The 17087-nt window shown below is 47.0% G+C and overlaps 1 long non-coding RNA gene across 1 annotated transcript; it reads left to right on the top strand.

Moving 5' to 3' along the window:
• Nucleotides 1-6256: 6256 nt before the first annotated feature.
• On the top strand, nucleotides 6257-16481 carry LOC132022801 (uncharacterized). Its single transcript, XR_009405726.1, has 4 exons — nucleotides 6257-6472; nucleotides 7632-7690; nucleotides 15876-15952; nucleotides 16058-16481. It is a non-coding gene; the product is annotated as an uncharacterized LOC132022801 (long non-coding RNA).
• Nucleotides 16482-17087: the final 606 nt, after the last annotated feature.

Below are 17087 nucleotides of genomic sequence, written 5' to 3'. Positions count from 1 at the left end.
ACTTTTAATTTTTCAAAAAAAAACATGATGTAGAGTTCAAATTCTCACAACGTTAATCATACTGCATTTAATTTGACTATATGGATCCCAGAAAAAATACAGGATATAAACATACATCTGAAATGCCTTGGATGGGACTACTTGTCCGTATGTCACAAGATTTCTCAAATGTGGCATTTTTGACATCTGGGTCTGGAAAATTCTTTACTCTGGGGATCTATCCTGCACACTGTAGGATATGCAGCAGCACCCCTTGGCCTCTCCTCGCTAGATGCTAACAGCACTCCCCACTCTGTTGTGACAACCAAATATGTCTCCAGACATTGTCAAGTGTCCCCTGGGAGGCAAAATCACCCCTGGTTGAAAATCACAGCGATGCTATGTTCCAGAGCATTTGTTTTGCACAGAGGTCCAGATTCTCTGCTACTTCCCTGCTGCAAAAACTTGGACGTAATTTAATCTCTGCAGACCTCAGTTTTTTCTGTCTAGAACAGGTCCATAATAACAGCTTTATCTCACAAGGTTGTTGTAGAATTAAGGGTGGCAATACACGTAAAGCAATAAATTCTCCAAACACAGTAGGTATTATAATCGCATTATGCTTCTTAATTATCAATAAATCTTTTGGCGGCAGAGTCCCCACTCTGGGGTTTTGTAGGATGGACTTGTGAACAGCAGAGACAATTGCCCCCAGCTGGGACTGATTAAAAAAAAAACACTCATGAGCTGATGAAATAAAGTCTTTCTTTCCAAGTGGAATGAAAAATTTGATTTCACAAGCCACAGAAAAGATTTTAAGGTTTTTGTTTTTGTTTTTTTTTAACTAGCAAGCAAAACGAGCCCTCTTCTCCCATTGGCAGGCAGAGGAAAAGGGTCAGGAAGCAGCTTTCTTCCAGGCCAGCTCAGAGGGCAGTAAGGGAAACCCACCACCTCCTAGAATGACCCTGTAGAATGACCACAGAGCGTGCTGATCGTTGCTGATGCCAATGTGGGGCTCTCCTCGTGCCCGGGTGGAATAAATGTGTTGGCTCTTGAAAGAAAGACCCAGGCAGATGGCTACCAGCCCCAATTATCTTCAAGTCATTTCTCAAGTGTGCAAACTATTGGTGCTATTGTCTGCCTCTCTGCTTTCAGGAGGTTATTATCGGCAGATTAGCTATTTGAAGCATGCCCTCTTGCCTCTGTTGTGCTGGAGAAATAAGCCTTGCCTTGAACGTGGCATTTCCAAAACAAAATGCTGGCGCTCGGGAATATGTTTTCTCACCTCTCAAGTCCTGAATGGGAAAAATTTGGCGGAGCTTTGCTTTTCCTGTTCTCGGAGATATATGCACAGCTCCTAGGAATTTATTTCTTCAGATGGCCTCCCACGCACGTGAAATAATGTACGGGCTGATTTATTGCAGCACTGTTTGTAAGAGCAGAGGAGTAGAAGATTATCTAAGTGTTCATCCAGGGGAGACCAGCTACATAAATTAATTAAATGGAATACTATGTAGCAATAAAGAAAGAATGAGGAAGTTCTTCACGGGTATGAAGCAATCCCCAAAGTACACTGTGGAATTAAAAACAAAACCAAACATGCACAGCGCACATTGCAGATTGCTTGCATATTCTGGAAAGATACATGAGAAACTTGTAAGATAACTTTTCTCCAGGGAAGGAAACTGGGTCACTTGAGACAAGGGATGGAAAGAGATTCAACAACTTTTTCCATCTGATGAACTTGGTACCATGGCAAGTGTATATATATATATATTTTATAAGTAGGGTACTTCAAAGTTTAAATAACGCCCCCCAAAATAAAGTGCACGACTCTAAGGTTAACGTATCTTGGAGGAGGATGGGAGACAGTCTAAACTGTACTGTTTTCTCCCCTCCCGACCACCTCCTCCCCAGGATATTTTTATATAGAAATAATTTGAGATTTCCAAAAGAGCTGAACACATGGTCCCAAGTGTTTCTGTGTCACCTTTAGCCGAGTTCCTCCATTATTCACATGTTACAGAACCACAGTTCATTTATGAAAATGAAGAAATCTGACACTGATACGATGCAATCCTTGTCCTTAAACTAGAGACTTTGCTCTGATTTCACCGGCTTTGCTACCACTGTCCTCCTCCTGTCCCACGATCCTACCCAGAGGCCCAGCACCGGTCCTCGTGGCTCCTTTGTCTCGTCCAATCAGCGACAGTCGAGCGCTCTGGTTTCATGATTGGCTCCATTCTCAGCCAATGGGAAGAGTCGGACCTGCCTGGGTCTGGATGCGGCTGGGACGCTCGGTGGTGTCTGGGCGCAAGACCAAGCAGAACCGAGAGCATCTTCTGGCGGAGCGCCCGCCTGGATGTTCCGAGCAGGATTTCTGATGACAGCAGCTAAATTTTATGGAGTGCCTTCTACTTGCAAAGCACTATGCTAAGCATTATTGGAACACCCCAACAGCCCCATGTGGCCAGAGATTACGTTAACTCCATATTATGGATGAAAGTACTGAGGCTTACATGAGGCGCCTGGGTGGCTCTGTCCGTTGAGCAACTGACTCTTGGTTTCAGCTCAGGTCATGGTTTCAGGGTCCTGGGATGGAGCTCTGCATCGGGCTCTGGGCTCAGTGCAGAATCTGCTGGAGATAATCTTCCTCTACCTCTCCTTCTGCTCCCCTGCTCTCTCTTTCTCTCTCTGCAATGAATAAAGAGGGGCGCCTGGGTGGCTCAGTCGGTTAAGCGTCTGCCTTAGGCTCAGGTCATGATCCCTGGATTCAAGTCCTGTATTGGACTCCCTATTCAGCACTGAGCCTGCTTCTCCTTCTCTCTCTCTCTCTCTCTGCCTGCCACTCCCCCTGCTTGTGCGCTTGCTCTGTCTCTCTCTCGTGTCAAATAAATAAATGAAGTCTTTTTAAAAATAAAATAAAATGAATAAATAAAATATTTTAAAATATATACTAAAAAAGGAAGAGGAGGAGGGGGAGGAGAAGAGGAAGAAGAAGAAGAAGAAGAAGAAGAAGAAGAAGAAGAAGAAGAAGAAATAGAAATAATAATACTGAGGATTCCAGAAGCTAAGCTGCTTGCCCAAAGTCACAACCGCTTAGCGGCAACACTGAGTTTAGCCTGAAGCAGGCCAGATCCAGATTCTTTTACTTCAACCTCTGTATTCCGCTGATTTCTTCTCCCCCCTCCAGAATCCTGTCATTTGTGTGAAAACCAAGGCCCAGAGAGGGAACGTGTTACATCCAACTCACAGTTCATGAGCACTTGTGTTGAAACAAGGGCTTCTGGCTCCTTCTTCGTTGTCTACTCACAAGAGTATAATGTGGAAATACGGCAAGTTACTTTCTCTCTCAGGTTCAGTTTCCCCATTAAGTGGGAATAACACAACCCAACGCAAGCTTTGAAACTCACTTGAGGTCACAGAATCTAGCAGAGGCTCCATCTACAAAAGATTTTGTCTTGTCTGCTTGCTTTTTTGTTTATTGGATATAAACCTCTGTTTCCCCGTGGTTAGACGTGAAGAAGGTGGCCGAGGGGGGAAAGCCAGAGAGAAGCGTGACACAGGGCGAGACCCAACGGGTCTAGCTAAGCAGCAGGACCCGTTTCTTTTTATTTTCCAATCATTTACAGGCACGGAATACTAGAAAAAGGAAACAAAAAAGCAGAGACATACGAAGCGCTCGTCCAACATTTTTCTTGGATTCCAAAGACATACAGCCAATTCATCAAATTCAGCAGACCGGCCCTGTCTACGGACCACACAGAAGGCGGTTCTGGTTCTAAGAAAATGCTGGAGCTCTGTGCGGGGGCCATTTTGCACACTGCTCTGTCCCATAAAGTGGCTCATGTGAGCACGGATAGCAGAGAGATCTGGGGACACAGACTCCACAGCCCACGGGGCAGCCAGCGCAGGAGAGAAGTGAAGCCCCTGAGAGGCAGGGACAATCATTTCGCACATTTTAGAGAGGAGGAAACCGAAGCCCAGGGAGATCAGGGAGCAGGTCCAAAGCTTTGAAACAATGGAGAGCCCCTACCACAGAGACTGCCTTGTGATGAGCGGCTAGGCTTCTGGAGAGTTCCATGACAGCCTCAGGCGGGTGGGTGGGGGGCAAGTTTGGCCAAGGAATTTTTTGCCAGGCTCCGATGGGATGAGGGGCACGGGGAGGCGGGAACCAACGGGAAGTGCATTTGATGGGGGAGGAGAGGTCTGGCGAGGGAGGGGTACCAATGGCTCCAAGTGGCCTCTGAGGAAATGGACCTCCACATGCCGCTCAAGGGGACAGAGACCGGGGCTCGGGAGGGGCGGGAGGAGGAGGGAAGGGAAAGTCAAGCGAGCAAGGGTGACCTTGGCAACGTGGGATAAGGGAAGGAGAGCGAGGAGGAAGAAGCAGGAGTAGCAGTGTCTGAGCCAAGCAGAAGGCCTAAGCCGTGTTCAAGACTGCAAGGATTTGCCTCGTGAACCTCCTGCCTCTGCTCCTGAGAAGTTTCCTTCGGAGCCCACAGGTCTTGCCAGTCCCCATTCCGTCACCAGCAGCCGCGAGGGCAGGGTCTCCCGTCTGAGCGGGAACCCTGGCCTTTCCGGAGCTCGGTCACTCGCACACAGCGGCCGCCCTGGGAGCACCGGCGCAAACTCGCAGGGATGTGGTTCGGAGGGAGTCCCCGGTGGTGGTGCCGCGTTCGAGTCCCTGCTCGCTCGCCCACACCCCTGAGCCGGCTGGCGGGGCCCCTCTGCTGTCCTTCAAACCACCGTGTGGGGAAGGCGTGGGAGCCGAGGGCATCACTGCCTATCCTGTTCACCTACAGCAGGATCGGGGCAGAGGGGTGCTCAGGAAATCTTGTTGAGTGAATGAATGAATGAAATCCAGAGATCACAGCCGAAGCCCAGGGATCCGTGTGGGTTAACCAACAAGCACCTGGTGGAAGGGGCTTCGGGGAACCTCTGCTGGGACAAGAGTCGCGGCAGAAGTCCTGGCCTGGAATCCAGTCCCTAAGTTGAAATGCAGGGGTGGGCGCGCCAGAGTAAAGGAGCATTTACAGACGACTCGGGCCAGACCCACCAGTGGGCACCACTTCTCAGTCTCAGCCCTACTGACATTCGAGGCTGGGCTGTCCTTCGTTGTGGAGCTGCCTTGTGCACTGTGGGAGGGTCAGCACTGTCCCTGTCCTTTACCCACTAGAGGCCATTAGCAGCCCTCCCTTGAGCTGGGACAACCAGACTATCTCCAGACACCTCCACGTGCCCCGAGGGCAAAATGCCCCGAGAGAAACCCCTGCTTTGAGATAAACTGCCTTATTTCCCACCGCTAGCACCCCAGTTTCCAGGATTTCTGCAGATGGATCCGGGAGCCGAAAACGTCAGAGTGGAGCTGGGACTCCAGCAATTTCCTGCAAAGAGCCTTCCAGAATGAGTTCTGTGGATTTCCAGCTCATCAGTGTCCTCCCCTTGTTCATGCCACTCGTTTTTGCTGTGATTTGTTGTCACTCCGATTGCTTGATTCTAGAAATGAGGACGCTTAAGGCCCAGAGGAGTTTAGGAACTTGTCCAAGTTTACACAGCTAGTTGGGGAGCAAGTGGATAGCTAATTTCTAACATACACATACTAGTAGGAAACCAAATAATAGGTCTGTGAGTTGGAAAAGGGCATTCATTTTTGTCCCCTTCGACCTCAGACAAAGTGAGAGGTTGGGGGCACCTGGTAGCTCAGTTGCTAAGCGTCTGCCTTAGACTCAGGTCATGGCCCTAAGGTCCTGGGATCCAGCCCCACATCAGGCTCTCTGCTCTGTGGAAAGCCTGCTTCTCCCTCTCCCACTCCTCCTGCTTATGTTCCCTCTCTTGCTGTGTTTCTCTTTGTCAAATAAATAAATAAGATCTTAAAAAAAAAAAAAGTGAGAGGCTGAGTGTTGTGCCCAGGGGGAAGGGTCGGGGGGCACTTCCCATTTCCAGCCTGCTCCCTGGGGCTTTCTGCTTTGCTAAATGCTGAAGGAGGCAGGGCTGTCCCTCTGCCACCACAGCTGGTCTAGACATAAGTGGGGATCTTTGAGACACCACAAGAAGAGGAAAGAAAAGAGAGAAAGATGGAGAAAGAAAAGTTCTCCCAACGAACCCATCTGGCAGGCAGCAGCAGTCCGCTGAGCCAGTGGGCACCACGAGACAATGTTTTTGCATAAAACAACTTGAAGCAAACAGAGGAGGTGGGTTTGTTTTGAAAGGAGACTGTCGCGTGTCCTGTGCTGTCCTCACTGAAGCCTGACTCACCTTCGTTAGCAGGTGTGAGTCAGAACTTGCTCCAGACCTGGAGCATCAAGGCCATCCAGGTGTCAGATCGAGTCCTAGGAAGGGCGAGGTGATTCAGTGATTCTCCACCTGAGTTGTTCAAAATGTCCAGCAACTCAAAAGCTCAGCTCAGGCCTCTGGCTACAGATGTACCTACACTGGTGTTTGTCCAGAAGACTCGGGGATAAGGCTGCTGGCTTTTGTAGCTGTCTTACAGGTATGTTTCTTAAACTAGGTTGGGGCTCCAGCTGTGGTCCAGGTGCAGTGGTATTAGACAGGCAGAGGTAAGGCAGACACTTGTCACTAAGTCATTCAACACGTCTTTATTGAGCACCTACTGTAGGCCAGACACTCTTCTAAGAGCTGGAATAGAGCCAAGGCCCATCCGGGCTGTCCTGAAACTTACATAGCAGTCCCTGGAGACAGTTAATCAACAAATCGTTATCTAAGAAATCAGCTGGCGAGAACTCCTATGAGAAATAGAAAAGCAAGGAGTGGGCTGGAAAGAGTGGCAGCAGGAGTGGCGGGCTCTTTTAAAGAGGGGGCACCAGGGAAGACCTCTAGGAGGAAGGAGGAGGTTTGAAGTTGTCCCAGAACCTATACTAACAATATTGGGGTGAGAATAGAGCCCACTTTCGAAGGGGGAAGTGGTTCGAACAGATGCATCCACACCCATGTTCACAGCAGCACTCCTTGTGCCAGCTAACGGTGTGAACTGCCCAGAGGTCCATCAGCAGATAAGTGTATAACAAAATGGGGTGGAAACATGCGATGGAATACTATGCAGCCCCAAAAAGGGAATGAAATTCAGACACAGGCTATAGTATGGATGGACCTCAAAGACATTATGTTAAAGGAAATAAGCCAGAATAAGCCAGGCATAAAAGGATAAATAGATCGTATATGATCCCACTTACACAAGGTACCTAGACTAGTCAAATTCTTAGAGACCGAGAACAGAATGGTGATTGCCAAGGGCTGGAGGGAGGGGCGTCAGGGGTTGGGGAGAGCGGGGAGTCATGCTTAATGCGGACAGATGACAAAGCTTTGGAGACAGCTGGTCCTGATGGTTGCACAAAGGGAATGTATTTAATGTCACTGAACGATACACTTACTATGGCTAAAACAGGAAGCTTTAGGTTATGTATATTTGCCACAATTTTTTAAATTAGCTGGAAAGAAAAAGAGGAGGAGGAGGAGGAGGGACTGGAGAAAGGAAGGCAGAGCTGGGAACATTTAGGAAGTGAAGCTTACTTTGGACCAGTCAGCTGTGAAGTCTTTTACATACATTATCTCATCTAATCTTTACAGATTAATTCATTGATCTGTATTAATTAATTAATTAGATTAATTCGCGAATCCATCACATTAAATAGGATCCCAGTTTCCCGATGAACAAACCATCGCTCAGACCCATCAAGTGCCTCTCTCAGTGGTGAGTGACTAGGCTGTGACTCAGCCCCACACTCCTTGCTCTCTGCCCACACTACCAGCCTCCCACCTTAACCCACAGCACAGAGCCCTGTGCTTGCTAAAACCTTCACTTCTCGGGGCGCCTGGGTGGCTCAGTGGGTTAAAGCCTCTGCCTTCGGCTCAGGTCATGATTCCAGGGTCCTGGGATCGAGCCCCACATCAGGCTTTCTGCTCAGCAGGGAGCCTGCTTCCTCCTCTCTCTCTGCCTGCCTCTCTGCCTGCTTGTGATCTCCATCTGTCAAATAAAAAAATAATAATAATTTAAAAAAAAAAAAAAACAACCTTCACTTCTCTGCAAAGTTCAACAGCACCATCGCTAAGCCAAGCCATAATGGCAGTGGGTTTAAAGTGGACCCCGTTGTGCAGGATGGATTCTTGAAAAAGAGGCGTCCATCCCAATCTTGAAAGCTCAGTGGTATCACTAACTTAGAAAAGTCATCCATCTCCCTCACTCCACAAACAAAGCCGGGTGCTTTTCTGGGCGCTGGGGAGGGTTAAGGAGACAAAAAAACAGTTCTTGGATGCAGAGCCTGATCTAACAGAAGACGGAGAGAAATCAATAGCACCAAATCTGCGTGGAAACCACGACAGAAATGTCACACGGCGATTCGCACAGGATGCTAAGGGAGCTCAGGAGATCCTAGAGAAAGAATTTTTTTTTCTTTTTTTTGTCCTCAGAAATTAGGAAGCTTTTTCCTCCCTAGAAAATAGAGTCATCCTGGAACGTAAGTTAGGAGAATGAACCAGAACCTTAGCTGGCGATTTCTGACATACTTTCACTTTCCACCCACATTCCTTCCCACTGGTCAGTTTCCTGGGAAACATCCACATTTCCAGAACCAAAACACCAATAACATGTCATTAGAATGACATCAACATGACAAGAACATTTTGTTAAAATAACTCTAAGGCCTAAAGCACATGGGACAATTATTTTTAAACGGCATTAGCTCCACAAAAGGGAGGCACTAATGAGAGGCATTTTTTTTTTAATACAAAAAAATATTTGATTTCTCAGAATGCTTATCCTCTGGATCAGAACAGTGGTTGAGGTTTAATATTAACTTTGGAACAATCTAAGTAAATTCTGTTCCTTGGAAAGGATTAACAGAGCCTCTGGGATTTTGTATGGAGACAGAATAAGGATATAGTGAAACCCCAGTTTTGTTTTGTTTTGTTTAAGATTTTATTTATTGGGGTGCCTGGGTGGCTCAGTGGGTTAAAGCCTCTGCCTTCGGCTCAGGTCATGATCCCAGGGTCCTGGGATGGAGCCCCGCATCAGGCTTTCTGCTCAGCAGGGAGCCTGCTTCCTCCCTTCTCTCTCTCTGCCTGCCTCTCTGCCTCTTTGTGATGTATCTGTCAAATAAATAAATAAAAACTTTGTTTTAATTTATTGTTTGTTTTAAAACAATTTTAAAATTTGTTTTAATTAAAACAAAGTTTTTATTTATTTATTTGACAGAGATCATAATTTTTTTAAGGATTTTATTTATTTATTTGATAGATCACAAGGGGGCAGAGAGGCAGGCAGAGATAGGTGGAGTGCATGGTGGGTGCATTCCAACTCGGAAACAGGCAAACGAGCTCCCCCACTCCGCCCCCCCGGACCCACTGAGCCCTCTACCAGTCTGCCACTGGGCTGATAGCTCTAAATTGTATTAGAAAGTTTCTGCTATCCCCAAGACACTGAAATAGACTTGCTTCTGCTCACAGGAACTGCACCTCTGTGGTTAGAAATGATGTTACTGTAATTTATGATAGAAGGCGGAGCCCTTCTCCGTGGTTTAAAAATACACTGATGCGACCTTTAGTGGCCCCACATGTGGGTTATCAAAGCTTGCTTGGGAAGGGGAATTTGTAAAAGAGGCAACTTCTAGTTCTGGCAAGAAACCCTATCTGGGCTCCCAGGAAGGGATTAAATATCACGCACGCGCGTTCATGCTGCAGACTGATTCAACCAGTAGGAAAGTCTGGCTGGAACTGAAAGGTTTAGAGAACAATAAGAAATTGCTTCTCAGAACTCATCTAGGGGAGCTTTCGATGGAAGACCATACATACAGCAGTGTGCCCAATGTAGAGACAGGCTGGATTTTTTTCTTCTTCTTCTTCAGGGGAATTGTGTTTACCACATGTTCTGGACCCATGGATTTGAAAGCATATTTTGTCCTATCGGCACATAGAATATTTAAGATTCCTGAAATATTTCAACTTGCCTAAAGAATTTTATCCTCAATTGATTATACCTTGGTGACTGAGTTTCAGTCTTAGAAAAGTCACATACGGGCAGCGAAATCAAATGTTGCAGATTTAAGATAATTAGCACCTTGCCTACTTACAAAGTGATGTCGCATGGGGGAAATTGACTTACTCACTGTGATCTGGCCAGGAAGTTTGAAAATTCAAGGGAACACACCTTTGAGAAGAAGAAATGCATTAATACAGTTTGCCTCATACTGGTCTAGCGTGTAATTGTGTGTGGTCACTCATGTGTGTCCTCACATAGTAAAACCAAGGTATGTTCAGAAAGAGAGCTTATTTTGGCTTGAGGATCAAGCATGGTTTTCAAATACAGTTTCAAGTTCTAGAGAAACTGTATTTTATCAGGACTTCTGAAGAAAAGGCTTGCCTTAAAAGAAAACCCCAAGCTATATTTTTCTAAGTCTCTCTTTCTGAATGTGAACCAGCAGAATTAGAGATGGAATGCTTGATAGGAAGGGGAAAAACATAATCAGTGCAAAACACCTCCCCTGAGCCGGGCTCTGAGGTTTAGGTGTGGTTTGGCTTTTTTTTGTTGGTTTTTTTTTTTTATTCCTTTGTCTACTACTTCTCCTCCTTTTTGGAAATATTCTGTTTAAAATTTAATCAGGGGGGTTCCTCAAAAAGTTAAACATAGAATTACCATATGACCAGCAATTCTATTCCTAGCTGGAACCCAAAAGAACTGAAAGCAAGCACTCACACAGAAACTCGTACACCCTTGTGTGTTAGAGCATTACTCACAATATCAGAAAGTAAATGGGACCTGGAACACGGAAAAAATAAAATTAAATTTTAAAAATTAAAATAAAATGCATTTTAGAAAAAGAAAAAATGAAGAAGAAAGAAAGTAAATGCGCCTGGCTGGTTCAGTTGGTTAATTGTCTGACTCCTGCTCTCAGCTCAGGTCTTGATCTCAGAGTCCGGAGTTCAAGCAAGCCCTGCACTGGGCTCCATGCTGGGTATGGAGCTTACTTGAAAAAGAGGTAGGAGGGGAGAGAGAAGGAGGGGGCAGTGGGAAGGTAAAAAGACCTAAGTGTCCATCCACAGAGGAATAGACAGACAAAATGCAGCGTGTGCATACAATGGAATACTAGTCAGCCTTAAAAAGGAATGAGGTTCGGGGCGCCTCGGTGGCTCAGTGGGTTAAAGCCTCTGCCTTCGGCTCAGGTCATGATCTTGGGGTCCTGGGTCTAGCCCCGCATCGGTGTCTCTGCTCAGCGGGGAGCCTGCTTCCTCCTCTCTCTGCCTGCCTCTCTGCCTACTTGTGATCTCTGTCTGTCAAATAAATAAATAAAATCTTTAAAAAAATAAATAAATAAAGGAATGAGGTTCTCCCATGAGCTACAACACAGATCAACATTAAGCTAAGTAAAAGAAACCAGACAAATATGGTGTGATTCCACTTACTGGAATGTAGCTAGAGTAGTCAAATTCATAGAAACAGAAAGTAGCTGCACGAATGGGGAATTATTGCTTAATGGGAACAGTTTCTCTTGAGGGTAATGAAAAATTCTGGAAATAGGGGTGATGGTTGCACAACATTGTTAATGTAATTAATGTAACTGAATTGTACACTCAGAAATGGTTAAAGAGGGGTGCCTGGGAGACTCCATTGGTTAAGCGTCTGCCTTCAACTCAGGTCATGACCCCGGGGTTCTAGGATGGATCCCCCTGTCGGGCTCCCTGCTCGGTGGGGAGTCTGCTTCTCCCTCGCCCTCTGTGCCCTCTCCTTGTGCTCTCTAACTCATGTGCTCCTCTCTCTCTCAAATAAATAAATAAAATCTTTTTTTAAAAATGGTTAAAGTGACTAACCTCATGTTAGGTATATTTTATCATAATAAAATCCATTTTCTTAAAAAGACACTATAAAAAAAAATCGAATCTGCTACAATTCTGTGTAAAAACACAGGTGAAGCCCTAAGATTGACACACTGCCTGGTGCTTCCACTCACCAAGGGTTCTGTGAATCTCAAACTTCTACTAAAATCTGGATATTTACTGTCTGGTCCCCTATCCACAGACATGCTCTTTAGTCAAGAAAGCAAGCCCACGGGCGCCTGGGTGGCTCAGTCAGAAGGGTATATGACTCTTGATCTCAGGGTAGTGGGTACAGAGATTGCTTACTTAAAGAAAGAAAGAAAGAAAAGAAAAGAAAGCAAGCCCAAGGAATCTGACTCCTACAACTTGGATTGAACATGTTGACTCACATCTGCTTTGCAAGCCATGGCCCCAGGGAACTCCCAGGAAAGCAGGTCCCACTGGGCGTGCAGTGGGGGGAGTTAGGAGGATGGGGAACATGTTGACGAGGCCGCAAGTGCACAGCAGTGAGGCAGGTAGGGGTCATGGTCAAGAGCCTGGGCTCTGGGCCAGACTGCCTGACTTTGTGATCTCAAACAAGTGTCTTAACCTCTCTGGGCCTCCCTTTCCTTCTCTATCAAAAGGACATAAGCAATGGCCACCAGCTCCCAGAGCTGTTTGGAAGGTCCAATGAGTCAGTCCGGGGACATTGCCTGGCACACAGTCAAGATTAGCTTTTTGGTAAAATATCCTAATCATAGCTTTGCTTTTAGCTCAGAATGATTCTGTGGTGACTTACATAATACACTGCTATGAATATAGTGGGATGTTGATAATATGACATATTATATATAAGAATATGTGGGAAATGACTCCGCCCTGAAAAAGGAATGAACTGTTGATACACGCAACAACTGGGGTCTTGAGTCAAAAAAGAAAAGCCAACCTGACAAGGTCACACTCCCTGTGTGTGTTCCCATGTATGTGACCTTCTCAAAATGACAAGATTATAAAGACAGAGAAGAGGTCAGTGGTTGCTGGGGGGGTTAGCGTGGTGATGAGTGGGTCTAACTGACAGCATGAGGGTAGGAAAGCTTGAGATCTTCCTGGGGATGGAACAGTGCCAGCCTCAACCGTGGTGGTGGTCATACACGTAGCGGAGTAGGCACAGACCTCCGCACACACTTACGGAGCCTCTCTCAATTGCCGGGTTGTGATACGGTCCTCTAGTTAAGGAAGATGTCACCAAAGGGAAAAGGGATGAAGAGTCCGTGGGAGCTCACTCCGCTATCTTTGCAACTTCCCATGATACTATAATGACTTCAAAATAAAAAGTTTTGAAAAATCAATAATATGCATGTAATAAGAACAATTCAATAGGTATTGAGTCCCTTAGAAGGAGGACTGAAGGGGCGCCTGGGTGGCTCAGTCACTGAAGCATCTGCCTTCGGCTCAGGTCATGATCCCAGGGTCCAGGGATGGAGCCTGGCATTAGGCTCCCTGCTCTGCAGGAAGCCTGCTTCTCTGTCTCCCTCTTCCCCTGTTGGTGTTCCCTCTCTCGCTGTGTCTCTCTCTGTCATATAAATAAGTAAAATCTTTAAAAAAAAGGACTAGAAGACTTAGAGTTGCATCTATGGCCATACCACCCTGAACGCGCTTGATCTCATCTGATCTCGGAAGTTAAGCAGGGTCGGGCCTGGTTAGTACTTGGATGGGAGAAGACTTAGAGTCTTAGAGTTGCTTTTTTTTTTTTTGTTTAAGATTTTCTTTAAAAAGAAAAGAAAGAAAGAAAGAAAAAAAAAAAAACTTTTTTTAAAGTAAGCTCTACACCAGACAAGGGTCTTGAACTCACGACCCCAAGATCAAGAGTTACACACTCTATGGACTGAGTCATCTAGGCACGCCAAAGGTTGCATTTATTTATTCATTCATTCATTCATTCATTTATTCATTTTAAAGATTTTATTTCTTTATATCACAGACAGAGATAGCCAGAAAGCACAAGTGGGGGCAGGGATGGTAGGAAATACCAGAGAGAGGGAGAAGCAGGCTCCCCACCGGGCAGAGAGTTCAATGCAAGGCTTGATCCCAGGACCCCAGGATCATGAACGAAACCCGAAGGCAGACAGTTAACCGACTAAGCCATCCAGGCCCCCCCACCAGGATTGCATTTAAATGAATACATCTTCAGCATTTGAGATTTCTAGGAATGGAGCCATAAAGAGGAAAAATCTGGAAGGAAACAGAACAAATTCAAGAGCGGGAGTAAAGGCAGTAGAAGGGCAGGAAGAGACTTTATTTTTCAGACCCTAAGTTCTGAAAGATACTTTCTGGGAGATTTTTTAAATTGGGGTCATAATGGGCACATCGTCTGAAAAGCCATTTCTATGGGTGCAGATACACTCCCTCTGCGCATTTCTTATGGGGATTCTCAATCACAGTCGGAAAAGAGGGAAGGAAAATTTATCACGCAGCTACTGGGCAGTTGCATGCACTATATCCTTTAATTATTCCCATTTTATACATAAGAAAACTGAGGCATGGGGCGCTCGCTTTATTGCACAGAATCAAGTGGGAAGTCAGGTGCTTCTTTGCATTGGAAGCCCGGTTTCTCGCTACACCCTCCTTCTCACCCACATCCGTGACCCCAGTGGCTGCTATCATAGTCTTCATAATAGGCCTGGAATTCTATAATTTAAGAAGCTTGGTCCTCCAAACTTTTTTTTTTTTTTAAGATTTTATTTATTTATTTGACAGATCACAAGTAGGCAGAGAGGCAGGCAGAGAGAGAGAAGGAAGCAGGTTCCCCGCCGAGCAGAGAGCCCAGTGAGGGGCTCGATCCCAGGACCCTGAGATCATGACCCAAGCTGAAGGGAGAGGCTTTAACCCACTGAGCCACCCAGGAGCCCCTTGGTCCTCCAAACTTAAGTGTGTATAAAAACTCCCCCCGGGGGAAATGCAGAGTCTTGGGCCACATCCCAGTAAACGCTCCGTTAGCCAGCTGGGGTTGGGGGGGTGGCAGGACAGGCACGATTTGCAGTAGGTGCCTTGGGTATGCAGATGTTCCTGCTTAGTCTGCCCTTGAAGACCACCGGCCAGACTCTCGGGACACTACCGTCAGAATGTTCTGGAATTCCCAAGCACTGGGGGCAACCTGTTAAGGTGACCAACCATCCCAGCTCACTCAGGATGGAGGGGTTTTCCAGGACGTGAAAATTTTAATGCCCAAACTGGGAAAGTCCTGGACGCGTTGGAACCAGATGGTCACCCCCTGAGTTCAGGATGTGACTGACCGTCCAGGGTTGCTCCTTTATGTGCAGAAACATCAGTGGCCCTTCGGGGTGTCCTCTGAGTGTGTCCCCCGGTGAGGCTGGCTGAACAGAACAAAGTCCCACTCCAGGACCCCGACCTCAGCATTCATGTCACATAGTAGGGCTGGTGGAAGGGGCCACCTAGGGCCAAATCATGGGCATTTTCTGTCAGACAAAGAGGAATGGTCAGCATCTGAGAGCCCTTATACGTCAAGCTTGGGATTGTGGGTTCGAGACCCACGTTGGGTATAGAGGTCATTTAAAAACTAAAAATCTTAAGAATCTAAAGAGGAAGGGAAGGGGGGAGCGGAGAAGAGCCGGAAGGGAAGAAAACCCGGCTCTGGAATCGAGCGGGATCCAGATCCCAGGGTCGGTTCTTCTGCCCCTTGAGAACGGTCAGGTTTGGACACATTATTTAGCCTTTTTATGTTGTTGTTTAATTATTTATTTTAGAGAGAGAGAGAGCGCGCATGCGCGAGCGGGGGAGGGGCAGAGGCCGACAAGCGCCCTCCCCACCGAGAGGGAAGCCCTAGGTGAGGCTCCACTCCAGGACCCTGAGATCGCGGCCCCCACCGAAATCAAGGGCCCGAGGCTTAACCGACTGAGCCACCCGGGCGCCCCGTATTTAACCTTTTTTTGACCTTCAACTTCTCATCTGTAAAATGGTCCCACCGCTCCCTTCCTGTCTCCCCCCCACACACACACAGCGAGTTTTTGTTTCTATTTTATCAATTTTTACATTTGACTTTACCCATTCCTGTCTTTTATTCTTTTTGAAAGGTGTTTGATTAGGCCTCCAGTTCGGAAGACTGCCTCTGGCCGAGACGTTCACAGGAAATGAGGGAGAAGGCAGCAGGGTACGGAGATTCGCACCCGGGAAGCAAGGGCGCGGCTAGCAGGGGCCGCGGGGTGCCTGTTACCTGCCGGGCGGTGCACTAAAAATGTTACTTCTACCATTTCAGTTGACCCTGCAGCACCTCTTCGAGGCAGATACAAGGACTACCCGTATTTCAGGTGAACTCTCCCATTAAAGAAAAAGTCAAAATGGAAATTACGGTCCAGCTGCAACTGGACAACGGAACAGAGCGGTCGACAGGCAACCCCGTGGGATGAGGACAAAGCAGCATGGGCAAGGAAAGGCACAGCTTGAAGACGCCTTTAGTAGGAAATAAAGTAAAATTTTAAAAGATTGGTAATAGATACCTTAATTCAAAAAATTTGGAAAGAGGGCGCCTGGGTGGCTCAGTGGGTTAAGCCTCTGCCTTCGGCTCAAGTCATGATCTCAGGGTCCTCGGATCGAGTCCCGCATCGGGCTCTCTGCTCAGCAGGGAGCCTGCTTCCTCCTCCTCTCTCTCTCTCTCTCTCTGCCTCTCTGCCTTCCTGTGATCTCCGTCTGTCAAATAAATAAATAAAATCCTTAAAAAAAAAAAAAATTTGGAAAGAGTAACGAAATAATTTCAAAAAGAATGAAAGACAGGAATGGATGAAGTCAAATGTAAAAATTGATAAAATAGAAACAGAAATGGGAGGGGAAGGGCGCATGGGCAGACAGGGTGGGATTTGATCATTTCAGGGGTGGGGGTGGGGGCTCCTGATGCCCAAGCCTGGGCCTGCGTGATCTTCAAGTGTCTGTCTCATGGACCCGGCGACAAGCTGCTGAATGGAGGCCTCGCTCTCACACTCGCCCCTGCGTTGCTGAGTTCCAGGCATATCACGCACGGGGTGCAACCTGAGGCAGCATGGGACAGAGATCCCACCTCTCCTGTCTGCCTCCCTGTGTGCTTTCACTTCTCTCTTCCTAGACTGGCCACGGTCTGCAGAAAATACAGGTGTCCCCGGCTCCCCGGCTGACATATTTCAGCGCCACCGTGGAGACCAGATCCCTTGGGATCTTAGGTCCAGAGTCTCAGGGGAGAGTTGGACTAGCCCTGTCTGAGTCGAGTCTTGCCCCTGCTCCATGGACAGTAGCTGGGGGAGCTTGGTCCCCGGGTC

This window comes from Mustela nigripes, chromosome 7 (genome assembly GCF_022355385.1).
Source record: "Mustela nigripes isolate SB6536 chromosome 7, MUSNIG.SB6536, whole genome shotgun sequence".
Lineage (NCBI taxonomy): Eukaryota > Metazoa > Chordata > Mammalia > Carnivora > Mustelidae > Mustela > Mustela nigripes.
The sequence above is the reverse complement of the archived record's forward strand: the minus strand, read 5'-3'. Positions and strand labels throughout refer to the sequence as shown.